This window comes from Oryctolagus cuniculus, chromosome 7 (genome assembly GCF_964237555.1).
Source record: "Oryctolagus cuniculus chromosome 7, mOryCun1.1, whole genome shotgun sequence".
NCBI classification, from domain to species: domain Eukaryota; kingdom Metazoa; phylum Chordata; class Mammalia; order Lagomorpha; family Leporidae; genus Oryctolagus; species Oryctolagus cuniculus.
In genome coordinates this window covers 116,762,837-116,770,160 of record NC_091438.1, presented here as the reverse complement: position 1 = coordinate 116,770,160, position 7,324 = coordinate 116,762,837, and the positions used below count along the sequence as shown (strand labels likewise).

Sequence of the window (7,324 nt, the reverse complement as noted above, 5' to 3'; positions counted from 1 at the left end):
TTATTTGTACTTTAGGATAAATATTTTTAAAAAGACATAAAAATTGGACACATTTATGGAGTGCCATGTGCTGTTTTTGTTTTATGTATACATTGTATAATGTTCAATCAGAATAAATATATCTATCTCCTCAAGCATTTAACATGTCTTTGTGGCAAAAATATCCATAATCTTATCTTCCAGGATTTTTTCCTTCTGTTAAAACTGTGTAACACTTCATGAATTGGCATGTTATCCTTATTTAGGGGCCATGTACATCGTCTCTGCACCATTCGAACTTTTGAGCATATGTTCTACAAACCAAGTACAGCCAGCTTTTTGTTGCATGAATTATGCATTTGGTGTTGTATCAAATACTTCCTTACCAAATTTGAATGATTTTAAGAATGCATTTCTATTTAATCATTACATTATGAAAGGGATATCATCTCTAGTGCCGGTCACATTTTTCTTTTGAACTACCTTTATTTTTTCCCCCAAAGAAACCTTTTATTTAAGGAATACAAACTTCATGCATTTCATAAATACAACTTTAGGAACATAGTGATTCTTCTCACCGTATCTGCCCTCCCACCCACATTCCCACCACTCCTCCTCCTCCCTCTCCTATTCCCAGTCTTATTTTTTACTAAAATCTATTTTCAATTAACTTTATACACAGAAGATTATACTAAGTAAATAGTTCAACAAATTGTATCAAAAAAGAAAACTGTTAAACTATCTTTAAACAGGCAAACAGGGAGAATGGTTAAGAATCAAGAGAGAATGTATGGACAAAAGCATGTCATGACAAACACTCATGGCTTCAAAGTCCCCATCAGCCTTAGAATTCATGAGCACAGCTACGTCCATTTTAATAGAAATATTATGTTATTGTTGCCGAAGTACACACACACACACACCCCATCATCATTAATGTTTGGATAAAACTGGTATTTATTAGCAAGGTCGTCTTTGTTGATTGGTAAATTTATACCCTCCCCCCAGTGACATGCTCCTTCCAGGAATACCTGAACCTCAGTTTGGGAAGCAAACTGGGCTGCTGGAAAGGGCAAGGTTCCATCCTTTGTCCAATGTCGCACAGCTGGCGGGTGGCAGACTCCAAAGCCAGTGGTGCAGGGAGCTTTCAGGGCACAGCGTGTGTGCTGGTGCCCCTGGCCAGGGACAGCTTGGCTCAGGGAGGCTGAGGTCATCTCCACTTCAGAGAGGCTCCCGCCTCCCTCTCCCTTGACCTGAACTTCGCAGCCTCTGAATCACACTATGTAATTTAGGCTTCCCTCTTCCCCCAAAGCATCCACTGGAGAAAGAGAAAAAGCCACCCCAGGATGCGCCTCTCACTGAAGTGTGTGGGAAAAAACCAGGCTTAGGGCGACAATAAAAAATAAATAAATAAACTTGAAAAACAAATACCTTTTTTTTTCAGTAAGAAAAAAACTTTCTAGACTCAAACATTTTTTTGCTGAGACAGCAATGCTCACAATAAAACATATTGAGAGAACTTATAATTATACCAAATTAAACTGAGTGGCAGCATCTCCCCGGCCGTGAGAACCATTGCTTTCCTGGTGCAGTGGCTTTCGATGGCTGGGGCTGGGACGCCACAGTTGTGAAAGAGGCAGCTTCATGAGAGAAGGGGTCATGTGGAGCGGCCTCTGCCCTCGAGCTGGGAGCTGCCTGGTTGCTATGGGAAGATTAGGGGCCCAGGCGTGGCTCTGAGAGGCGGCTTTCAGAGCACAGCGCTGGGCAGAGGAGCCTCTACACCCTCCACGCATCCCCCTGGGGTTTCACACCTTCTGCACACAGTCACATTGTGTCAGGTGTGAACCTCCCCACTCCCATGACTCCATCTTCCTCCCTAGGATCCAGGGCCCTGAAAATGCACCCCCCCCTGGTCCCACATGCCGCCCCCCCCCAGAAGCACAAGACCTAAAGGAAAGTCTCTGCTGCACAATGACCAATTCTGTGACCTTGCTTGACCTCTCAGAGCCGCCTCCCTCTCATCAGCAAGGCGGGAGGAACAGGACGCAGGTGGGCTGCACGCCGTACTTTGACCTGTGCCATTTGAAGGAGCTGGCTGCTCCAGCAGGGAAATTGACAAGGAGGTGACGGGATCATTGAGTCTGGCCCTCGGAGGCCTGCAGAGGCCTGCGGCCCATCTGGGGGTGAGTGCTTGCTCTCAGATGTGTGTCAAACATCTAGCTCCGGTGCTAACTCGGCCCGGGGCCGTGCCCTTTCCTTCCCTTTTCTTGCAAAGGCTTCAAAGAGTCCCCACCCACTTTTGCATGCTTCACTGCCTGGGACAAGGCAGCTTTGCCCCGTGCGCCACCAAAGCTGCAAAACTCAGCGCATCTTCGGGGACTGCTTCAGGGTGACTGCTGCCATTCACTTTCAAAGACCCCAAAATGGGGCTCAGAGCCCCACCCCGAGTGATTAGTGATCAGCATGACTAAGGGATGGAGCAAGAACAACAGGGAGTTTGGGGGATTAACCCACTCTCCCACAGAGAGGCCAGGCAACCTGTGTTACTAAATCCTCCTATGGGATTAATCCTGAGCCCACAGATCACCCACAGCCTGAGCAGATGTGACACACAAATATGACACTTTCTGGGCGTTGGTCCAATGAAAGAGATAAAAGTGGATGGTGCCCGGGTACAGGGCACTTGGCGCTCTGTCCCTTGTGCTATTTGTAGAGGCGATGGCCTCTCTCAGAAAAGGTTATGAAGCAAAAGCCCTGGCTTTGCCCCAGCACTGCCAGCTGTGTGACCTTGGGTGAGTCGCTTTGCTTCTATGGACCTCAGTTCCCCCAACAGAAAAACAGAGCTCAGGGGCTAGTGCTGTGTTGTAGCGGGTAAAGCCTCCGCTTACAGTGCCAGCATCCCACATAGACACTGGTTAAAGTCCCAGCTGCTCCACTTCCGATCCAGCTCTCTGCTGTGGCCTGGGAAAGCAGTGGACGATGGTCCAAGTCCGTGGGCCCCTGCACCCACGTGGGAGACCCAGAAGAAGCTTCTGGCTCCTGGTTTTAGATCAGCCCAGCTCTGGCTATTATGGCCATTTGGGAAGTGAACCAGTGGATGGAAGACTTTCTCTCTCTCTCTCTCTCTCTCTCTCTCTCTGCTTCTGCCTCTGTAACTCTGCCTTTCAAATATATAAATAAATATTAAAAAAAAAGAAGAAGAAAAGAAAAGAAAAACAGCTCAGTGTATGGGTTTCATGAAGATAAGAAATCAAAATGTGGTTTCCTTGCAGAGCCTGTGGGTGATACCTGAATGCGACTGTTTCGGGGATAAGGCCTGGCCTGGCTCAAAAGTTGAGACACGTCTGTGGGTTCCCCAGTTCTTCGTCTCCCTCTGTGGCCCACAGCACTCGGCATGTCCCACCATTTCAATCCTCTCCTCTAACTCCACTGGGTTCCGCCATCACAGGGGTTCTCTAGTACTTATCACTGCATGCCTACACCTGGCCACACGTGCATTCCTGGGCATGCACAACCACCCAAAAGCATTCTGTAACCTCGCAGCCTCTCTGGTCTTCAGCCAGGCCATCTATCAGTATGCCCCAAAGCAGATACATACTCGGTATTCAGTGGGTCTATGTGAGACAAGAAGAAAGATGGGAAAGGGAGAGAAAGAAAGCAAAGCCCCTCCCCCAACAGCAGCAGTTAATCCAGGCAGGGCAGCCCACTGGGCCACTGGCAGGCCCACACTCTCACTCCTCTCACCTGGCCAGAAACTCCACAAAACTCACCAAAAAACCCAGCTATGGCCTTTCTTGTCACCAGGACTTTCCTGTGTGATGTTTGATGACTCAACCAGCCATTCTGGGTGATGGCTGCTGTGGGGCTGCTGGTGCTGAGAGAAGGATCCCATGTAGAATCTCTCCAACGAGTTGCCTGAGAAGCGCCTGCCTTCTATTCGCTTGCACCTAGACATAACATGCTGTTTGCAACCCATGCGTCTCCCCAGGCCATCCCCTTTCATCTGGATTATCCGTACCCATACTCTAAACCATACCCTCACACTGTGTGATTCCTCCCATCACCATCTGGCAACAGCCAGTTCGCCTGGTTGACTCATACTTAACCTTAAAAGGCAATTCAAGGGGTGGGCCATGGCATAGCAAGGTAAGCTGCAGCTCCCTATTGGAGTACCTGGTTTGGGTCCCAGCTACTCCATGCTTCCAATCCTGCTTCCTGCTAATGCATGTTTGGAGACAGCAGATAATAGTGCAAGTGCTTGAGCCCCTGCCACCCATGTGGGAGATCCAGAAGGAGTTCTGGGCTCCAGGCTTTGGTCTGGCCTAGCTGTGGCTATTGCAGGCATTTGAGGGGTGAATCAGCAAAAGGAAGATTCCTCTCTCTCTCTCTCTCTGTCTCTGTTTCTCTCCTCTCTTTCTGTGTGTGTGTGTGTGTCACTTTGCCTTTCAAATACATAAATCTTTTTAAAAATAAACAAATAACATGCAACTCAAGTGTAAGCTTACTAGCACGGGAGGTTGTTGGCAGGCAGGCATGCAGGCAAGCAGCAGGGTCACCAGGAGCCCAGGCACCAGAGGCAAACCTCATCACCAGCACACATGAGCTCTGTGGCCTTGGAAAGTGACTTCCATCTCGCAGCCTCAGTTTGCTCATCTGTAAGATGGAAATGACAACACCTCCACAGATGTGTTGTAAGAAGTGAACTGTTTTTTTTTTTTGTTTTTTTTTTTTTTTTTTTTTTTTTTTTTTTTTTTCCAGAGTGTCTTGGCTTTCCATGCCTGAAATACTCTCATGGGCTTTTCAGCTGGATCCGCATGCCTTAAGGGCTGATTCTGAGGCCAGAGTGCTGTTTAGGACATCTGCCATTCTATGGGTCTGGAAAAAAAAAAAAAAAAAAAAAAAAAAAAAAAAAAAAACCCTAAATGAAAGATCTCTGCAAGTGAGATCCCAGTGGAAAGAACGGGTCATCAAAGAAGGAGGTACCTTTCTCTGAAGGGAGGAGAGAACTTCCACTTTGACCATGGCCTTGTCTAAAAATGATCAGAGTCAGTGAACTCAGGGGGCTTCCATAGCCTTGGCAGCTCATGACAAGAGCCTAGGGTGATTACTGATGCCATAAACAAGAGTGTCAATTTGTTAAGTCAACAACAGGAGTCACTGTGCACTTACTCCTCATGTAGGATCTTTGTCCTTAGTGTGCTGTACATTGAGATTTAATGCTAGAACTAGTACTCAAACAGTATTGTTCACTTTCTGTTTCTGTGTGGGAGCAAACTGTTGAAATCTTTACTTAATGTATGCTAAACTGATCTTCTGTATATAAAGAGGATCGAAAATGAATCTTGATGTGAATGGAAGGGGAGAGGGAGTGGGAAAGGGGAGGGTTGCGGGTGGGAGGGACGTTATGGGGGGGGAAGCCATTGTAATCCATAAGTTGTACTTTGGAAATTTATATTCATTAAATAAAAGTTAAAAAAAAAAAAAGAAGTGAACTGGTTAATGAATGTAGGAAGCTCAGCACAGCCCTTGGCACTGACTGCTCTGAATGAGTGGCAGCTGTATGAAACTTATGTATGTACTTATGTATGAAATATTCCCTAAGCCCCAGACTGGTTCAGGTGTCCCTCATTTACTCCTGTGATACACTGTGCTGACTGCTGCGCTCATCATCTGTCTCATTGTCTTGATATCTGTCTATTAACGTGGCACTACTAGACTATAGGAAACTCTTAGACAGGAACTCTCCCTCTCTTGTTATCCCCACGGCCCAACACTTGGGCTGTTTGTTGCTTGAGTGAAAATATTAGTGGCTTGAGTAAGTGCATGAAGGAATAGAATGAAAGAATAGCCTTTCGGCTACGTTGACAGAAAAGCCTATTCCATGTCCTGCTAGGGTTGGAAATGGAGCTCCGAGAGTGGCTCAGGTCTAAACCATGCTTAGGATGTCCCACAGCTAAGTCTGCCCTTCTCCCTCCCTCCCAGTTTCTACAAGCTGGTTGGTCATCAATAAATACAGGGTTGGAATTCATAGACACATTCATTCAACTAACAAATGTACCAGACACTGTGTTAGGCAATGAGGTAGAGCGATGCTTAAGATAGGCATATTTCTGAGAGAGACAAGAAGTTTTGGGATTATATGATGAGAGGTGACACAGTTCACTTATGGCTGTGGAAACAGGAAGAGGAAAGAGCAGGAGCAATGACAAGGAATTGATGTGCCCCAATTCCATTTTTTTTAAAAGATGCATTTATTTATTTGAAAGGCAGAGTTACAGAAAGGCAGAAGCAAGGAAACAGAGAGGTCTTCCATCCACTGGCTCATTCCCTAAATGTCCTCAATGGCCAGAACTGGGCAAATGTGAAAACAGGAGCCAGGAGCTTCTCCCAGGTCTCCCATGCAGGTGCAGGGGCCCAAGGACTTGAGACATCCTCTGCTACTTTCTCAGGCCACAGCAGAGAGCTGAATTGGAAGTGGAGCAGCCAGCAGTTGAACTGGTGCCCATATGGGATGCTGGCACTGCAAGCAGCAGCTTTGCCTGCTAAGCCACAGTGCTAGCCCCCTCAATTCTTATTTTTGCCATCATCTCAACCAAATCACCTAGTCGCTCCCTGTCTGTGACACATTTGCTTACCCAGACATGGCCATATCTGCCCTGCCCACCACAGGCTCCGAAATTCATACTGAGAATGAGTACAGAAAACGCTATGGAGTCATGGGAAGCTGACGGCTTGTTGGCTCTGTGACCCTTAGCATACCTGCACCTGTCCAAATCTCTACCTCTTCATCGGCAGACTGGAGACAGCAGCTCCCACTTAGCATACCTCACAGAGTCACTGGGGGTCTTCACTTGGACCATGGACGGAGGAAGGGCTGTGTAAACTGTCAAAAGCAATGACACTGGTGTTGTCTAATCCAGGCTGGAACTTAACCTTCTCACACCTCAGTCTCAAGGCTGACTCTTCCTCAGGTGGTTCACTTGGCCCCTCTGATCCCCAATGTCTTCATTTGAAAAATGGGAATGATAAGCCTTGCCCAGGCCACCCCACATTGTAGTGAGAGTTGAATGACATCATGAATCTGAAACCCACCAAATGCCAGCATCGTCAAATGCTACATCTACTGCAGTGGGCACTGCTCCTCTGAGGAGCAGGAACTCCTTTGTCTTCAAGAGGGATGCTGCTCATTGTGGTAGAACTGGACTTGACCCCCTTTCTCTGATTCTCCATCTAGAATGAAAGGTGCTTTCGTCTGAATATCCCTCTCCCCCATCAATGTACATGTAAAACTTAACCCCCAGTGCAGTGGTGTCAGCAGGTGGGCGTCTAGGGGGTAACAAAGTCT

At 47.1% G+C, this 7,324-nt stretch overlaps 1 non-coding gene across 1 annotated transcript; it reads right to left on the bottom strand.

Moving 5' to 3' along the window:
• Positions 1 to 200: 200 nt before the first annotated feature.
• LOC127493807 (U6 spliceosomal RNA) lies at positions 201 to 308 on the bottom strand. The gene has a single exon (XR_007924348.1). It is a non-coding gene; the product is annotated as a U6 spliceosomal RNA (small nuclear RNA).
• Between the last annotated feature and the right edge of the window lie 7,016 nt (positions 309 to 7,324).